The sequence below is a fragment of the Hyperoodon ampullatus genome (genome assembly GCF_949752795.1).
Source record: "Hyperoodon ampullatus genome assembly, chromosome: 17".
Lineage (NCBI taxonomy): Eukaryota > Metazoa > Chordata > Mammalia > Artiodactyla > Ziphiidae > Hyperoodon > Hyperoodon ampullatus.
The window spans coordinates 11,177,717-11,195,627 of NC_136930.1; positions in this window are offsets into that span (position 1 = coordinate 11,177,717).

Genomic DNA, 17,911 nt, shown 5'->3' on the forward strand with positions numbered 1-17,911 from the left:
CTCATATCTACAAAATTAAAAGGCCCAATGAAGTTATGTTTACAAAAACTGATTTAGCAGTTTGGCCCCAAAGGTAAATTCCAGTCTCTACCCGAGAGATTAAAACTGCTTATAATTTCAAGACTGGAAGGTTTTCTAGCCTCAACTATCTTTACTATTTTAAGGCAGATTTTCAGCTTCTTGAAACGTGCCCTACCTTTCCAGCTTTGTTACCCAAAGTCCTCTCTCAGCATCTTGTGCTCCTGCCAAAAAAAGCACTTTGCTGATCTCTGATTCTACCCCTTACACTTCCAAACTCTTGCCTTTGTGGGCCTCCTATCTTTAATACTTTCCCCATCATCCCAATCTCCCAAAGTAGCCTTCAAATCTAATGCCATCTCCTGATCTTCCCAACTGGATGTGATTGATCTGTCCTCTTAAAATCCCACAGCACAATATGTGCACCTTCTTCTTTCTTACAGCAGTTATGTTCTACCTTATGTTGCAGGTACTGGGGTCATGTCTTACCTGTTCCACTTGGCTTTCTCGAGGCTGGTGACAGAGCCCTGCTCACCTTGGAATCTCTCCCATCATCTCTCATGGTACTTTGTAAATACTAGGCATTCAAAATATTTATAGAGTTGAATTGAACTAAAACCTAGTGAATACAATATCTCACAGGAAATTGATAGCTCTGACCTAAATTACATCACATGGCAAATCTGAAAATATTAGTTCAAGAATGAAAGATGAAATGTTTCAATCTGTTGTTGATTTGCCAACCACAACTTTGGCTAAACACTAACAAAGACAGGCATTGCAAAAAAAGCCCCCTTTCAGTCAAAACTAATGGACATATGATGACACAGAGTAGAACAACGGGATATTAATGATTCCTGGGTTGTACAGATTGAGATTTATGAGAAAATCTCATACAATCTCTGAATGAGAAATAAATTGCTTCTGCTCTCTCTACTATTTTGTTGGTTATACTAAAAGGAAAATAAAAAGTAGAAAACAAGAATGTAATATTCAAAAAGACACATGCACCCCAATGTTCACTGCAGCACTATTTACAATAGGAAGGACATGGAAGCAACCTAAATGGATAAAGAAGATGTGGCACATATATACAATGGAATATTACTCAGCCATAAAAAGGAATGAAATTGGGTCATTTGTAGAGACACGGATGGACCTAGAGACTGTCATACAGAGTGCAGTAAGTCAGAAAGAGAAAAACGAATATTGTATATTAACATATATATGTGGAATCTGAAAAAATTGGTATAGACGATCTTATTTACAAAACAGAAATAGAGACACACGTAGAGAACAAACGTATGGATACCAAGGGGGAAAGGAGGGGGGTGGGATGAGTTGGGAGATTGGGACTGACATATATACACCATTGATACAATGTATAAAATAGATAACTAATGAGAACCTACCGTATAGCACAGGGGACTCTACTTAATGCTCTGTGGTGACCTATATGAGAAGGAACTCCAAAAAAGAGGGGATATATGTATATGTAGAGCTGATTCACTTTGCTGTACAGTATAAACTAACGCAATATTGTAAAGCAACTATACTCCAATTAAAAAAAAAAGAATGATGCTCTTAGTGCAGACGCATTTGGAAAAAAAAAAAGAATGTAACAGACTAAAAAAAGATCTTTAGTGACACATTTCTGGTGATATTTTGGTCATTGCAACACTGTTACCAAATATAGTCGCTGAAGGCTTATTATAATGGACTGCTGATCAGCTACCTCGATCACAAGGTAATGAGATGGAAAACATATTATATAACAAGTGTACACGGGTTCTTCTTGGGCAAGGCTCACCTTTCTTATGAATACAACCTCTGGAAGCCTGTATTCATAAGAAATAGTACTTCCCTGCAGGGTATAGGTGCTCTGAAGTCTTCTGAGGAAAGAAGAGAATAAAAAAAGAGAGATTTATTTGCAATTGTGGTGAGGCAGAGGGAGAAGGGAGAGAAAGGAAAAGAAGGGAAATGAACATGAGCAAATGCCATGTTTGCTGGAATACTATGAACTAAGCAAGGTGACTCTTCTCAGTGACCTCATGAACATGCAGGAAATTTTACAAAATCACAAAAGCTTGAGGCAACTGTACATCTTATGAAAACCAGTAAAGTGCCCAAATTCTGCATCATGTTTTTTGTGGGAAATAAAATAGAGATAGTAAGTTCTGGTGCCGGGGCCTGAGTCAGAGGAGATCTGGAGGCCTTAAGTTGGTGAGAGTCCCCAGAAATCCTGGGGACTTCCCCACCCCCTGAAAATTAGAGGTTTTGAAAAAATTTCCCCCAGAGCACAGAAATAGAGAGGCTCTTAGATAAAAGCAGCATTACAGCAACTTTAGTGGTCACAGGCTTATCATCTAATATTCTAGGGATATTAACCCATGACATATTTACATAAACACTACCTCCATTTATAAGAAAGGCAAATAATGCTTGAGGCAGTATAATATAGCATTTATGAGCATAGACTCTGCAGCCAAATGCCTGAGTCTGATTCTTGGTTCCACTTTTTTTTTTTTTTGTGGTACGCGGGCCTCTCACTGTTGTGGCCTCTCCCGTTGCGGAGCACAGGCTCCGGATGCGCAGGCTCAGCAGCCATGGCTCACGCGCCCAGCCGCTCCGCGGCATGTGGGATCTTCCCAGACCGGGGCACAAACCCGTGTCCCCTGCATTGGCAGGCGGACTCTCAGCCACTGTGCCACCAGGGAAGCCCCTTGGTTCCACTTTTTACTAGCTATGTGATCCTGGGCATCCTCTGTGCTTCAGCTTCTTCATTTGAAAAATGGGGGAAATAAAAATACACCTCTGTGAGCAAAGGGTTTAACAAAACCTATTATCCCTCTGTGAGACTTAAACATTGGTTGACTATCCAGCTCTGTTCTTGCAGTAATCTGGGAAAAGTAGAAATGTCAACCATGTTACTAGACATCGTTGTTTATGGTAAAAATGAACCCTGAGTGGCAAATTCCATCTGGACTGGGAGGAATTAGAAAAAATCTATAAATGCCCAGTGGGCATTTATGGGGATGACATGCTTTGGGCTTCCCTGAGTACGGTGACCCTTAAAACTAGGCTTGTATCTTTCAGGATCCTTGTAGTTATGCCTCTAAAAATCCTACAGGAAATATTAACATATGATCCAGGAATCATGCTCCTTGGTATTTGCCCAAATAAGCTGAAAACTTAGGTCCACACAAAAACCTATACACAAATGTTTACAGGAGCTTTTATTCATAATTGCCAGAACTTGGAAGCAACCAAGATGTCCTTCAACAGATGAATGGGTAGACAAACCGCGGTACGTCCATACAATGAAATATTATTCAGCAATAAAAAGAAATGAGCTATCAGGGACTTCCCTGGTGGCACAGTGGTTAAGAATCCGCCTGCTAATGCAGGGGACACGGGTTCGAGCCCTGGTCTGGGATGATCCCACATGCCGCGGAGCAACTAAGCCCGTGCACCACAACTACTGAGCCTGCGCTCTAGAGCCCTCGAGCCACAACTACTGAGCCCACGTGCCACAACTACTGAAGCCCACGCGCCTAGAGCCTGTGCTCCGCAACAAGAGAAGCCACCTCAATGAGAAGCCCACGCACTGCAACGAAGAGTAGCCCCTGCTCGCTGCAACTAGAGAAAGCCCGCGCGCAGCAACAAAGACCCAATGCAGCCAAAAATAAATAAAGAAACAAACTAATTAATTAATTAATTAATTTTTGTTTTAAAAAGAAATGAGCTATCAAACCAGGAAAAGACATCGAGGGATGTTAAAAAGGTATTGCCAAATGAAAGACCAAAAAGGCTACATATTGTGTGATTGCAACTACATTACACTATGGAAAAGGCAAAAACTATGGAGACAGTAGAAAGATCAGTGGTTGCCAGGGGTCTGAGGAAAGAAGAGGATGAGGAGGTAGAATACGTGGGGGTTTTAAGACAGTAAAGCTCTTCTGTATGATGCTATCACGGTGGATATGTGACGTTACACATTTGTTAAAACCCACAGCATGTACACCAAGGGTGAACCCTAGTAATACACTAGGATGTTAGTTAATAGCAATATATCTTCATTCATTCATCAAGGGTAACAAATGTCTCACACTAATAAAAGATGTTAATAATAAGGGAAACTGTGTGTCGAGGGCTGAGGGGGTATGTGGGAACTCCCTGTACTTTCCTCTCAATTTTTCTGAAACCTAAAACTGCTCTAAAATATAATGTCTATTAATTAAAAGGGGGGGAAAACCCTACAGGAGGTATTGGCTCTGGTGAAGAATGAGGCTTCTAAGCCAGGCAGATCCTACGCTTATCCCACGTGGGTCCTATTTCCTGCCCCCAGGCTGTTGCACTGTTTCAAGAACTGCCACGGAAGAGAAGTGTCTGAAGTGCCCTGCTGGTGAGCTGTGGTTCCTCTCCTATATCCTGAATAGGCTGGTGGTCCGTCGTCACTTGGTGAGTCTGAGAGTTTGGTTGAGCCTAAGAAGATCTCTTGGCGGGCTATGCACTACCTCATAGAATTGTTGGGAGAATTAAATGAGCTAACTTCAGCAAAATACTCAGAACAGGGCTTGAGACGTGTAGATGCTATAGAATTGTTAGTTATAATTGTTACAGGGATGAGTGGCTATAGTTTAACATTTTAATAATTATATCCCCCGAAATCATGAGTGACATGCCATCTGCAATGTCAGATCAATATATAGGGTATATATGGATGTATCCATAGACATAGATATATCCACAGATACAACATATGTTCTTATTATATAATGCCTTGTGTGTAACTTGGTGTTTGTTTTGTATTCTTTTATGAAATGGCCAGTCAGGTGCAGCCAAAAGAGAAGACACAGGAAAGACTCAGGAAAACCAAAACAAACAAACAAACAAACAAAGCTTATTAAACTCACAGGTTCTAGAGACAGGAGGCACAGACCACTTGGGCCACATGAGAAAATATGGGAATGTTTCAGAGATTACAGCATGGAACCCATGTCAAGACTACATCTTTAAAAAGTCCTGTCCTCAGCACAGCTAGGTTCCCCTAAAAATGAAATAACTGATCCCTGACCTGTTCTGGAGAACTTATCTGCCTGAAATCTATGCTTTCATTGCTATTGTATCCCAAGGACCTACCATAATGCCTAGCACATATTAACTTATTCATTTATCCACACTTATGGAGGGCCTACAATGTGCCAAGCTAGGCTAGCAGCAGTTTAAAAAATCCTAATTGGAAGTATGAACCCTGTACCGAACACACCCTATGCGCCACCTCAGACTCCCCTGGCCTCACCCAGCTCTTGGGTCCTCTGCCCCTTGCTTCTCCTCAGCTGTTTTTGCAGCAATTAGTTCCCTGCCTGATCTGCTCAGTTCCAGACTGTTCTACTGCCTGAGGCCAATGCCCAGAGTCTTTGGTGCCTCCCACTACTTCTTCACATGCACTCGGATGAAACACCATGTCACAGGTTACATAAAGCTGGCTTCACATACTGAACAGGGCAGGCAACATCACAGGGGTTTGGAGGAGTTAACTCCATGGGAACACACTTTGATCGGTGGTGATAGCAGATAAATTTCTTCTCGGTCCCTCCCTACAACGGACTGTTCCACAGTATGGGGTTCCAGTACAGTGTAAAGGAAATGGCCCCTTTAGAGTAGAGGTCCTCTGTGTCTCTTCATGAAGGAGTGACACCATCCTGCTTGCTTCTAGCCTCATTTCCTTTCTCCCTCATTTTTGCAGCCTTGACATGGCACCTCCCAGTGAAGCATGAGCAATTAAGCATTGCTCTAGGCTCTGTTTTCTAGTGAACCTGGGCTGAACCTTGCCCTTAATAATCCCAGTTACCAACCCTTCTGCTCACTGTACGTGGGTCCTCTCCTGGCCCCTTTCATTCAATTCACATTCCAATCTCACTCAGCTCAGCACCAGGACTCTCCTGATTAAATCCTGACTTTCACTCTATGTCCTCACACCCATCTTAGTTTATCCCAGTCCCCTTGGTGTCTTGTGTTTGCTCTTCTGGCCTCCATTCTCCTTCTTACCATATTATTTTAACAATATTTTAGTTTTTATTTTATTTTTTTGGCTGCACTGCACGGCTTGTGAGATCTTAGTTCCTCAACCAGGGATTGAACCCGGGCCCTCAGCAGTGAAAACATGGAGTCCTAACCACTGGACTGCCAGGGAATTCCTAATATTTTTATTTTTATTTGGGAAATTTCTCTTACCCTTAGTGCAGGTGGTCCAGGGGGAGCTAAACTTCCTTCCTACACTGCCCAGGTCTTGGCCAACCAGTGTATTCCCCCAGTCACAGTGATTAGTTTGGAGATAGGCATATGACTAAATCAGTACAAACAGAGCCAGTCCTGAGATCTTTGTTGGAATTACTGAGAAAAGAAGCTCTTTCTCCTCTTAGAAAGAGACAGGAAGAGAGCCTGGACACGAGTCAGTCTGAGAATGAAGCCAGACCTGAGGGAGAAAGACAGAGGCTGGCTTTTGGTGGGGTTTGAACTACTGAATTCATTCATGCCTGAAGTTGTTTTTTTTTTTGCGGTACGCGGGCCTCTCACTGTTGTGGCGTCTCCCGTTGCGGAGCACAGGCTCCGGACGCGCAGGCTCAGCGGCCATGGCTCACAGGCCTAGCTGCTCCGTGGCATGTGGGATCTTCCCGGACTGGGGCACGAACCCATGTCCCCTGCATCGGCAGGCGGACTCTCAACCACTGCACCACCAGGGAAGCCCATGTCTGAAGTTTTTTGCCCTGAAACCTTTCAGTTTTTTAAGTGAATAAATTGTACTTTTGCCTTCCTGTTCCTGCAACTGAAAGTAGACAAACGAATAGAGTTCTCTTTCTCTATAAATCCTAGCCTCTTGGACATTTATATAAAAACCAGGGGTACCCAAAGTGATACAATAGCAGGGCTCCCTAGAACCTTGTGATGTCTATAACTTTCCACTATAGTGTTGTGGGATGAGCTTAGATGAGTCACTGCGTACAGGCACGGATTGAGTTACTGGTCCTGAGGGCAGACACTCCACACCTCTACACCTGGTACTCAAGCAGCTATTCTCCAGCACACTCCGTCCTGGCACATCTCTCCTCTTCCTTTCCCTCCTGACCCGTGTTTCTGTCTGAGTGCTTTGCCAGCAATCTGATGCAACTTCTTAAATTCTTAAAACTGCAGGGGAATTTTATGGCCACTCAGGCACATAGTTCTTAAGCAGAGCACAGCAGGTGGAATTTCTGGCACCCTACCAAACTGGAGGGGCAAAAGGGGTCTCTTGCAGCAGGATGTAGAGACAACTCTAGGAGGAACTTCCCAGCCTGACCATCCTGTGCCTTCCAAGGTCGGCTCCGGTTTATCAGTTCTACTTGACTCACGTTCCTGTCTTTCCTAACTCTTGGTTAATCCCACCTCTCCTCTTAATATGGTTTTACTTCCACACTTTGGCACACACTCTTACATTGCCCTGGGTAATGTTTCTTCAGCATCCCTTGATGCTTTGGACTCTCTTCCTTCAAGTTGTCCCTGTAAGAAGGCCAGTCTTATAAATTCGGTTCCAATCAGATGCATGGGACCCAGACACTGGTGAAGTCTAATTACTGTGAAATAGAGCTACTTAGTTTACTCGGACTCAAGCTCACGGTGTACCAGTGTGTCCTCGACCAGCACCAAAGGACAACTTAGGAATTCTTCCCCTCCCTTGCCAGGGTTCCAGTCGACCTCTAGAGTTTATGCAGCCTGCTCTGTTCTCAGCAGGCTGTCCTCATGCCGTGATCAGATGTGTATTGGGCAAGGTCTAATGCACATGCAGGGGATTTCTTGTTTACATGATGAGTGAATGGCTGATGGATGAGACCGTGAAGCACAGACTGAAAAATATTCCCACTCATGTAATGGGGCAATTTTCTCTGATATGTTAACTCATTTAGTGCAGCACACTTTCTGGATATTTTCTTGGTGTCCCTTGCAGAAGCCATACCTCCAGTCTACTGGACAGAAACACCCTGGCCAACCAAGTGAATTTTCACATAACTATGATGGGAGAATTCAGGTGTAAGATACATGGAACAAACAGTAACAGTGAAACATATTGAGTATCTTCTATATGCAAGGCCCAAGCGAGGTGCTAGTGGTTCAGACAGTAAAACACTGAATTAAAACATTACTACAAACTGTGAAATGTGCTTTAAACGAAAAGAGCAGGAGGCAGAGACCGAATAACAGGGGAGGGTGACCATCCAGGGAAGGCCTTTCTGAGGAGGTAATGTGAGGTAGGACCAAAGAAATGAGGAGACAGTAATCATGCAAGCAGTTGAAGGAAGGGAGAGTGTCACAGCCAGAAAGAACAGCATATGCAAACTCCCTGAGGTAGGTATGTTAAAGAAACAGAAAGAAAATCTGGGTTGCTGATGGACAGTGAGCAAGGGGCAGAATAGTACAAGATGAGAAGTGAGGTATGGTCAGTGGCAGGAAGGAAGGCCGTAGAGAGCTTGCATATAATTCTAGGTGAAAAATAAAGCCACTGAAATGGGAGAATAACATGAAATAATTGAAATTCCAGGCCATCCTTGCTTCAAAGTGCACGAAGAATGGGTTGTAGGATGCAGAAGAGAAAGCAAGCAGGGGAACCAGTGAGGAGGCTGCTGCTGAGTGCAGTGGCCTTTGGGAGGCACCGAGGCCTCCTCCATCTACTTGGTGGTTGAATCAACACGACTTCCCGTTGGGTTCTATCTGAGAAGTGAGACAAAGAGGAAGCGAGTATGACTTAGATTTCTTGCTTGAAAGACCGGCCCATGATGGTGCCATTAACTAAGATGGGGAAATCTGAGGGGAAAATGCACTCGTGAGAGTGAGCAGAAATCCATTCAGGTTTTGGAATTAAGTTTCAGCTGTGTGTGAGACAGACAGAAGGAGAAGTCCAGTGGGAAGCCAGAATATACACCTGGAACCTGGAAGGGGAGGTCTGATGTGGAGGCAGGGATTTGGGGGTCATCAGCATAGAGATGGCATTTAAAGCCATGGGATACACAGAGATCTGTTGCATTTCTATACACTAACAATGGAAGATCAGAAAGAGAAATTAAAGAAACAATCTCATTTACCATTGCATCAAAAAGAATAAAATACCTAGGAATAAACCTACCTAAGGAGGCAAAAAATCTGTACTCCAAAAACTATAAGACACTGATGAAAGAAATCAAAGATGACACAAACAGATAGAAAGGTATCCCATGTTCTTGGATTGGAAGAATCAATATTGTCAAAATGACTATACTACCCAAGGCAATCTACAGATTCAGTGCAATCACTATCAAATTACCAATGGCAGTTTTTACAGAACTAGAACAAAAAAAATCTTAAAATTTGTATAGAGATACAAAAAACCCTGAATAGCCAAAGCCATCTTCAGGAGAAAAAACAAAAAACAAAAAACAAAAAACAGAGCTGGGGGAATCAGGCTCCCTGACTTCAGACAATTCTACAAAGCCACAGTCATCAAAACAGTATGGTACTGGCAGAAAAACAGAAATATAGATTAATGGAACAGGACAGAAAGCCCAGAGATAAACCCACACACTTATGGTCAATTAATCTACAACAAAGGAGGCAGGAATATACAATGGAGAAAAGACAGTCTCTTCAATAAATGGTGCTGGGAAAACTGGACAGCTACAGGTTAAAAAATGAAATCAGAACTTTAACACCATAGACAAAAATAAACTCAAAATGGATTAAAGACCTAAATGTAGACTGGATACTATAAAACTCTTAGAGTAAAACGTAGGGAGAACACTCTTTGACATAAATTGCAGCAATATCTTTTCCAATCCTTCTCCCAGAGTAATGGAAATAAAAACAAAAATAAACAAATGGGACCTAATTAAACTCAAAAGCTTTTGCACGGCAAAGGAAACCATAAACAAAATGAAAAGACAACACACAAAATGGGAGAAAATATTTGCAAATGATGTGACCAACAAGGGATTAATCACCAAAATTTACAAACAGCTCATGTGGCTCAATATTAAAAAAACAAACAACCAAGTCAAAAACTGAGCAGAAGACCTCAACAGACATTTCTCCAAAGAAGACATACAGACGGCCAAGAGGCACACGAAAAGATGCTCAACATCACTAAGTATTAGAGAAATGCAAATCAAATCTATGAGATATCACCTCACACCAGTCAGAATGGCCATCATCAAAAATTCTACAAACAATAAATGCTAGAGAGCGTGTGGAGAAAAGGGAACCCTCCTACACTGTTGGTGGGAATGTAAATTGGTGCAGCTACTATGGAGAACAGTATGGAGGTTCTTTAAGAAACTAAAAATAGAACTACCATATGATCCTGCAATCCCACTCCTGGACATATATCCAGAGAAAAACATACATGTAGTTCACTGCAGCACTGTTTACAATAGCCAAGACATGGAAGCAACCTAAATGTCCATTGAAAGATGAATGGGTAAAAAAGATATGGTACATATATACAATGGAACATTACTCAGCCATTAAAAAGAATGAAATAATGCCATTTGCAGCAACATGGATAGACCTGGAGATTATCTGACTAAGTGAAGTAAGTCAGAGAGAAAGACAAATATCATATGATATTGCTTATATGTGGAATCAAAAAAAATGTTACAAATGAACTTATTTACAAAACAAAAACAGACTCACTGACTTAGAGAATGAACTTATGGTTACCAGCGGGGAAGGGTCGGGGGGAGGGGTAGATTGGGATTGACATGTACACACTGCTGTATTTAAAAGAGATAACCAACAAGGACCTACTGTATAGCACAAGGAACTCTGCTCAGTACGCTGTAATAACCTAAATGGGAAAAGAATCTGAAAAAGAATGGGAACATGTATCTGTATAACCACTTTGCTGTACACCTGAAACTAATACAATATTGTTAATCAACTGTACTCCAAAAAAAAAAAAAAAAAGCCATGGGAATAGATGAGGTCCTCAGGAGAGTGTGTGGTAGGAAAATAGGAGGGAGAGGTTCCTTGGCCCCAGTCCCTCCCCTCAAGTCTTCTCCACAACTCCTAGTCCTTCCTTCTTTAGACTCCATAAGCAAAAGATACGGTGCCCTCCTTCCCTCTCACTAAGGAGCCTAATGGCCTCTGAACAAGTGAGCCAGTTCTGGTCATCCTCTCAGAGAGCCCAGGCCTTAAGCCTGTCCCCACACTTCTGTCTTCTACTCTTTCAGATAAGTCTCCTCTCCCAGCTCCTAAGGTGGACAAATGGTCTTCATGCTCAGAAAAGAAAGGAGGGAAGGAAGAAACCTCAAACAACACTACCATCACCACCCAGCCAAGCAACTAAACCAACTAACAAACTACAGCATGAGCTCTCAGAAAGGAGACTACCCCACTGGCCAAGTCTTGAGGGACTGTCTGCTGTACCTCTATTAGCCTTGGGGTGAATCATGCTACCAGATTGCTCTGCTTTGCCCTGGCAGTCAGTTTTTCAGCGTGTAGCATGGGTCACATGCAAGGCTGAAACAAGATAACTTGACTGGCTCTGGGCCAACCATGACCGCTCAGGATGAGCATATGTTCCGTTGAAAGTGGGTCATGAAGCCAACATGCACCTGTAAAGACATCACATATCTTTCTGTGTGGTGTGTGAGCTCCAAACACTCCACTGTGTACTTATCTGTTCTTTCGATGTGAAATGGTGAGGATCTTCTCTTGCCTCTCTGTGAATACTCCCTACCCCTGGCAGATTCACCCTCTTACCCTGTCCCACCACTAGCTCCCAGACTGAGCCAGAACGAACTCCTGTACCAGAAAGAAGCAAACAGGAAGTGTCCTGGTTGTCGCTGCAGATTACCCACCGCACTGCGGTTTCCTCTCGGTGCTGTACACCTCTACTTCGTTCATTCTCCCCTGCCCGTTTCCTTCCGGTGCACTGTCAGGCCGCTTTCCTGGCCTTTCTCTGCAGTGCGTAAGCCCACTTGTTTCTTACCTTCCTAACTGGTTCTTACCCCACTACTTTCTCTAACCAGTCGTCACTGTGCTGCTCAGACTGGTGGTCTGATTCACAGCTTTGCCCTGATGCTTCATTTGTGCGTGCATCCAGGCCCCTGGCACCTTATCAAGTTTGCAAAGCTGCTGTGCAGCCCAGATCCACGGCCTCTGCACGGTCTTTGCTCTGCCAGCTCCAGCTTCCTGCCTGTCTTTCTGCTAAGCCAGTACCCCTACAGTGCCTCTGCTGACATGTGATGCACGCATGCACACTGCTTTTTGTTTCATGACTGCTCTAAATACGTGCACGCTGGTGCCGTGCATCGTTATTTATATATTTCACGACATTTTGGCTCAGCAGTATCTACTCCATCTCTGATTGCTTCCCACCAAGAGGGTTTGCCTCCTGCAGCTTTGCCCGGGTGGTCAGCATTGATGTGTATCACTACACCTAAGCAGGGTTGACACTGATTCTTAGAAGTGTTTCTTATTCTCGTCCTAGGAACACTGCTTCATGTTAGCTCATCATCCAGAGCTTCTTGGGAAATCTGCATTCAACCAGCACGTGCAAAGAGCAAGGCAATGGTGCGAATAATAAACTAATGGCTTCCAGCCTTCACTAATTTTTTTTTTTTTTTTTTTTTTTTTTTTGTGGTACGCGGGCCTCTCACTGTTGTGGCCTCTCCCGTTGCGGAGCACAGGCTCCAGACGCGCAGGCTCAGCGGCCATGGCTCACGGGCCCAGCCACTCCGCAGCATGTGGGATCCTCCCGGACCAGGGCACGAACCCGTGTCCCCTGCATCGGCAGGCGGACTCTCAACCACTGCGCCACCAGGGAAGCCCCTTCATTGATGTTTAGTATTAAGTCTGTCTCGTAAGTGGCATTAATGAAATTGCCTAAGGGAAGGAGGTGTGACTGTCCTTAGTGCTGGAGACTGTGTGTCCCCTGAGTGCATTTGGTTTGATAATATTTCCATTCCCCTAAAAAAGTTAGCATGCACATGTGGTTTGTTTTGGACAAAGAAATGTGAGAAGTTATCTGTGTTATTCCAGGTGGAAACTTTAAGAACTGGTTTGCATGTTGGCACATTTCCTTTTTTTCTGCTGACTTACCATCTAATTATCAGCACCGTCTAATAGAAATATAATGCAAGCCATATATGTAAATTTAAATTTTTTAGTAGTCGTCACATTAAAAAAGTAAAAAGTGGGATTTCCCTGGTGGTCCAGTGGTAAAGAATCTGCCTTACAATGCAGGGGACTTGGGTTCGATCCCTGGTCAGGGAACTAAGATCCCATATGCCGCGGGGCAACTAAGCCCGTGCGCCACAACTACTGAGCTCACGTGCCTCAACTAGAGAGCCCGCGTGCCGGAAACTACAGAGCCCATGTGCCCTGGAGCCCACGTGCCACAACTAGAGAAGAGAAAACCTGCACGCCACAACTAGAGAGAAGCCCGTGCACCACAGTGAAGAGCCCGTGCACTGCAATGAAGATCTCGTGTGCCACAACTAAGACCCGACGCAGCCATAGATAAATAAGTAATAAATAAATCTTAAAAAAAAATGGTAAGAAGAAAAAACTAAAATTAATTTTAATGACATGGTTCATTTAACCCAATATATCAGAAATATCATTTCCATAGGTAATCAATAATAAAAATTATTCATGAGAATTTTACATTTCTTTTCCATATTAAGTCTTTGAAATCTGGTGTGTATCTTACACTTACATCTCATTTCAGACTAGCCACATTTCAAGACTCAGCCAGAGATGGCTAGTGAGTACCATGTCGGATAGACTAGGCTGCGGCCTGTTAGGATGTATCTATATATCCCGCTAAGTTTTAAATTTAACCACCAAAAAACCATGAGCCAGAACTTTAAAAGTCTGTGACTTTCAAGGCTTAAAAAGATCCTTGGGCTCCCATCTTTGGATGGGTAGGAGGCTAGACCCCAAGGAAGGCATATCCTCCAATGTTCACTCCAGATGTGGTCAAGGAGGATATTAGAACAGAGGGTCTAAGTACATTCTCTGGGGCTTCCCTGGTGGCGCAGTGGTTGAGAGTCTGCCTGCCAATACAGGGGACACGGGTTTGTGCCCCGGTCCGGGAAGATCCCACATGCCACGGAGCGGCTGGGCCCGTGAGCCACGGCCGCTGAGCCTGCGCGTCCGGAGCCTGTGCTCCGCAACGGGAGAGGCCACAACAGTGAGAGGCCCGCGTACCGCAAAAAAAAAAAAAAAAAAAAAAAAAAAAAGTACATTCTCTGCTCCCGAGTTGATCCCTACAACACATACGCAGTGGGATTTCAGAGTTCAAAATGACTGCTGAATGTATATATACTTTCCCAAATTTTAGTGGAGAGAGACTATTAGGGCATGAAGAGAAAATACTAGAGCAACTGCGGGATGGTAGAAATACTGAAAACAAAGGGAATGAGAAATTATGGATAAGCACGTAGATTCTCTTTGGGATTATTTAAGGAATAAATTTGGAATTACATTTAAGTACACTGGCTACTGGGCTGATTCCCAGAATATAACCCCTTACAGGTGTTGCTCTCTACGTGGCCATGACACCACATGAATTACCGTGAAACAAATCAAGCCTGGTGTCAGTCATCATTAGGAACCGCCATATCCATCCTCCAGACACCAACCAGCTTGATCACTATAAATGTACATGAGACTGTTCTATTCCCCCACTGAAATGCTCCAAAGGCTTCCCACTCCCTCTAAGATGAAATTTAAGCTCGTTTAACGTGGTATCCAAGGCTCTTCATTATGTGGCTCCAATTTTCTTCTGCAGCCTCATTTCTCGTCACTCACTTCCTTTTGTTTTACACTTCAGGAACACCAAAATATTCTGAGTTTCTTGCTCACACCATGATGCTTCCCTTTATTCATATTTTGCTAGAATCCCCTCCCTTCTTTTTTGCCTGGTTAACACCTGCTAGTTGCTTAATTCAAGTGCCATCTCAACGAAGGCAGTGCTGTCTTCCAGGATGATTAAATGTTCTCATTTGACCCACCCCAAGACCGTGCATATCTGTCATTAAACTTATCACTTTGCATTAAAATTATTTATTTATGCATAGCTTGTTCCTCAGGGCTTGGCAGATGCTCACTAAGTGTTTCTGGAATAAATATTTCTGAAAGACAGAACCAGTGACCACAGAGAATGGATGTGGGGATCCTTCCCAGAGAGCAGGGTTATCAGGGGTTTAAAAATGTTTCTCAAGTAAGTGGCAGTTGAACAGTTTGTTGCTGAAATAGCAGAATCTGACTGCAGTTTATAGTTCTTCCTTGCATGGCAGTGGCATTTCTATGCCCACAATGGGTCATAATCTCCAGAACTTTACATTTTTTACTTGATAGGCCACTGAAATTCTGATGGTATAAGCTAGTCACCTTTTCCTTGCCAGCGTATCAGAGAAGAATCCTAAATGCCTCATCTTTTACCATGGCTTGTAGACTTCCTAGCATGGAGACAAAGCTAAGACAGAGATTAGAACCCAATGTAGCAGTTTCTGTGGCAGAGGGAGCTACTCATGTGGTAACTGTGATAATGTCTTGTCTGATTGTGCAACCACAGCTAAGGCCGTAACGGCCCTCGACACAGCTACGACATTTAGAGTATATTTTTGGACTATAACATGAAATAAAAGATACTTGGTAAGCAACTTTTTATCAAATGCCAAGATTATTAGAAATTTGTGGGACTGTCTGCCAAGGAAACCACCTCTACAGCTTCTTTTCATCTTAAAACTTGTATTGCTTCTTCCTTGTGACTACCTTGGAATCTTACTATGCATTTACATGACCCCCTGACCACAGTGAATTGATTTATGAGTGGACCAATTATAAAACTCCTCAACTGGAGTTTAAAAATCAACATATTTGATTGCTACAGAGATTGTCACCTGACCTAAGATTGACAAATAAAATCCAAGACTGTTGGGCTTGGTAAAAGAAAGGTTGAAAGTTGTTCGATGGAAGACTTGGAAGATGAATGTAACCAATTTGCAAAGAGAAAAGAAATGAAAGATATAGCTCCTGGTAGATTTGAGGAATACTTCCAGCTATTCCTTTGAACCAACTACTCTTCCCACAGTTTTATCACACTTTTTTTGATAGAGTGAGGCAACGAATTCCCATTTTTGCTTGCACTTACGTGAATTGGATTTCTGTCAATTGTAGTCAGAAAAATGTCAGGTATTGTGCTATGTACTAGCGACTTAAAGATAAAAATATACTAGGGTCCTTATCCCCAGGAGCCCACGTTCTAGTGAAACAATAGTTTTAAGTCAACTGATTACTTATTACTTTTTTTTTTTTAAGATTTAATTTTATTTATTTTTGGCTGTGTTAGGTCTTCGTTGCTGCAAGCGGGCTTCCTCTAGTTGTGGTGAGCGGGGGCTACTCTTCATTGTGGTGCGCGGGCTTCTCATTGCGGTGGCTTCTCTTGTTGTGGCGCATGGGCTCTAGGTGCACAGGCCTCAGTACTTGTGGTGCGTGGACTCAGTAGCTGTGGCTTGTGGGCTCTAGAGCACAGGCTCAGTAGTTGTGGCGCGTGGGCTTTTGTTGCTCCGTGGCATGTTGCTCCGTGGCATGTGGGATCTTCCCGGACCAGGGCTCAAACCCATGTCCCCTCTGTTGGCAGGTGGACTCTCAACCACTGTGCCACCAGGGAAGTCCCTAACTGATTTCTTTTATACAGAGTATCTCATCTATTATTTTAGCAACTCTGTGAAATAGATATTATCATTGTAGTAGACTCTCTTGTTTTTCACAATAGATACATGTAGAGATCTTGGGAATCCCAAAGTTGAAGATATAGTAGAGAAGTAGACTCTGCATTATGTATTTTAAATTAACAAATGGAATATTGAATTTGATGGTATATGCATTCCTGTTATAGTATTAGAGACACAATCAATTAAGCATTCTTCTATTTTTTATCCAAAACTTTTGTTAAGGGCTACATCTTTTTTTTATTGAATGTTTTTCCCTATGAAAATAAATTTTAAATAAACCATGAAAATAATTGCTTATGTGACATCAAGAAGAAAACAAAGCTCTATTGAGTTGTCTGCAGATGTTGGTAAGCTGACTAAGGGCAGCAGCCTCACAGTCAGCATAATTTAAATGGATACCTCAGCCAAATGACAAATTATTTCACGTTACGAACCTTCAGGATGATCCTAATATAAATGTAGCCATGAATCTTAAATTACAGAATATTCATATCCTACTGTATTTATAAATGAAGAAACAGAGAATCAGGGAAGGAAAGTGACACCAAGATAATAATACACCAGTTAAGGAGGCTAGACTTGGGATTCAATCATATTGGCTTATCTTCTGGTTCAGAAGTCCCTGCCCTGTTAAAGGAAGGAGAACAAAAGATTCACCTCTATGGTGGATTAAAGATGGTCACAAAATCTTTGGCACTTCTCCCACTGAAAGTGGAGTCTATGTTTCCTCCGCTTGAACCTAGGTGGGTGCTGTGACTGCTCTAAAGGACAGAATATGGTAAAGGTGACACTCTGACAGTTTTTGGGCCCAGGCCTTAGGAGATTGATGGCTTCCACTTCCTGTCATTTGGAACACTCACTCTTGGAAGCCATCCTCCAGGGAGAAGTGTGGCTACCCTGAGAGCACCATGTTGTGAGAAGTCAAAGCCCCGTGAAGAGGACCTGGAGAATGAGACACTACATGGCACAAGACAGAGACCAAGGAGCACTGAGATGCTAGACATGAGTGAGACACATGAGCCATCTTGGAAGTGGATACCCAGCCCCAGTGACCCCAGCTGACAACAAACAGATCAGACACACAAGTTGCCCAGCTGAGGTCATCCAAATTCTGAACCTCCAAATTTTGAGCAAATAAA